This window comes from Aethalodelphis obliquidens, unplaced genomic scaffold, assembly GCF_003676395.1.
Source record: "Aethalodelphis obliquidens isolate GAN/ISIS:26980383/991018 unplaced genomic scaffold, ASM367639v1 scaffold10, whole genome shotgun sequence".
NCBI classification, from domain to species: Eukaryota; Metazoa; Chordata; class Mammalia; order Artiodactyla; family Delphinidae; genus Aethalodelphis; species Aethalodelphis obliquidens.
In genome coordinates, this window is record NW_020837954.1 from 29,967,031 (window position 1) to 29,969,606 (window position 2,576).

Genomic DNA, 2,576 nt, shown 5'->3' on the forward strand with positions numbered 1-2,576 from the left:
TCCTCAGTGGTTGCAGAATATTCCATCATTTGGATATGATATTTTATTTAATCCCTCCTTAGATGTTGGACACAGAGTTGCTTTTAGGATTTTTTGTTAGCACATATTGTTACAATGAACATCTTTTTCTGCATTTTGAATTTTTTCTAAGGCTATAATTCTGGGCTTGGAATTACTGTGTCAAATGATCAAACATGTTAAAAGTCTCATAAATATACAGACAGGCTAATATTTTCAAAGAAACTTACAAAAAGTTATAAGCAAAAAAAAATACAGATAAATATGTAAAAAGAAACAATCAAGTTCCCAAGATACAGGGTTTTTAAAAATATTAGAATTTTCATTTTGAGATAATTTTAGATCCACATGCATTGCTAAGAAATGATACAGAGAGATCCTGTTACCATTTGTGCCATTTCTCCCAAGCTAACATCTTAAAAAACCATATTACTACAACTGGGATATCTCATTGATACAGTCAAGGTAAAGAACATTTTTATCACCACAAGAATCCCTCATGATGCCCTTTTATAGCCATGTATACCTCTCCCTAACTCCCATGCCTGACTCTTGACAACGACTAACCTGTTCTCCATGTCCATAATTTTGTTTTTTCAGGAATGTTATATAAATAAAATCATGAAGTGTCTGACTTTTTAGGATTGGCTTTCTTTCACCCAGCGTAATCCCCTGGAGATTCATCCAAGCCATGTGTGTCAATAGTTTATCCTTTTCATTGTTGAGTAGTATTCCATGGTATGGATGTACCACATTTGTTTAATGATCACCTGGTGAAAGACATCTGAGTTGTTTCCAGTTTTGGGTTATTATGAATAAAGCTGTTATGAACATTTGTACACAGATTTTGATGTAAACATACATTTTAAAATTATCTGGGGAAAATGCCCAAGAGTGTTATTGTTGGATTGTATGTTAGTCATATTTTTGTTTTGTATGTAGCTGCCCAGTAGTTTTCCAGAGTTTTATTTTTCATTCTCAGGAGCAGTCTATGGATGATTCAGTTTTTTACATTCTTGGCAGAATTTGGTGCTGTTACTGTTTTTCATTTTAGCCATTTTGCAAGGTGTGTGGTGATGATATCATTGTAGTTTTAATTTGTATTCTCCTAATGGATAATGCTATTGAACATCTTTTCATGTGCTTATTTGCCATCTGTATATCCTCTTTGGTGACACGTTATTAATGTTTTTTGCTCATTTCCTAATTAGATTATTTGTCTTTTAATGTCGAGTTTTTATGTATTCTAGTCCTTTGTTGAATATGTGGTTTGCAAGTATCTTTTCCTAGTCTGTGGCTTATCTTTTCATCCTTTTAAGATTTTTTACATAGGAAAGTTGCAAGTTTTGGATGAGGTCTAATTTATCAGTTTTTCCTCATATAGATTATGCTTTTTTAGTCAAATCTAAGAATTCTTTGCTGAGTCCTGTGTCCCCAAATTTTTCTTCTATTTTTTTTCTAAAAGTTCTAGTTTCACATTTTTCCCCCCTATGGAGGTCTTCTGGTAAGGACCAGAAACCTGCCAGACCAATTCTAAAAGAGCTATAACACTTAATTTTACATTGTACATTTAGGTCTGTGATTCATTATGAGTTAATTTTTCTGTAAGTTAAGAGACTTAAGTCCAAGTTCTTCCTTTTTTGTTCTGTTTTGTTTTTTTCACTACAGATGTCGAATTGCTCCAGTACCATTTTTTGAAAAGGTTGTCCTTCCTGCATTTAATTGCTTTTGCACTTTCATCAAAAATCAGTTGGGCATATTTGTGTGGGTCTATTTATGGGTTCTGTATTCTGTCCCATTGATCTATGTATTTATCCCTTTGACAGTACCACACCATCTTGATTACTGTAGTATATTGTAGTCTTTAATATCAAGTAGAGTGATTCCTCCCACTTTATTTTTCAAAATTGTTTTAGCTATTCTAGTTTCTTTGCCTTTCCATACAAATTTTAGAATAATGCTGTCTGTATCTGCCAAAAAATCTTGCTGGGGATTTCGATAGGGATTGCATTAAAGCTATGTATTGACTTGGGGAGAAATTACATCTTTACTATGTTGAGTCTTTGAATCCATGAATTTCATATGTCCCTCAATTATTTAGGTCTTTGATTTCTTTCATCAGTGTTTTGTAAATTTCAGCATAAAGATTCTGTACATCTTTTGTTACGTTTATATCCAAGTGTTCATTTTTTTGGTCATGAGTAGTACTGTGTTTCTAATTTCATTTTCCATATATCATTATTAATACATAGAAATGTAATTAATTTTTAAAATATTGACCTTGTATCCTACAATTCTGCTGAGCTCACTTACTAATTCTAGAAGGGTTTCTGTTTTTTGTTTTCTTTTTGTAAATTCCTTGGGATTTTCTACACAATTACGTTATCTGCAAATAGGGACATTTTAATTTCATCCTTTTCAATCTTAATGTATTTTATTTCTTTTCCTTGCCCTATTGCAACATAGAACTTCCAATACTATGTTGAATGAGTTGTGAGTCATATGTTGAATAAGAGAGAGAGAGAAACCATCTAGCCCTCTTCCTAATCTTAGGGAGA

The 2,576-nt window shown here is 32.3% G+C and overlaps 1 non-coding gene across 1 annotated transcript; it reads right to left on the bottom strand.

The window, feature by feature from the left end:
• Positions 1-1,510: 1,510 nt before the first annotated feature.
• LOC113623078 (U7 small nuclear RNA) lies at positions 1,511-1,571 on the bottom strand. The gene has a single exon (XR_003433769.1). It is a non-coding gene; the product is annotated as a U7 small nuclear RNA (small nuclear RNA).
• Positions 1,572-2,576: the final 1,005 nt, after the last annotated feature.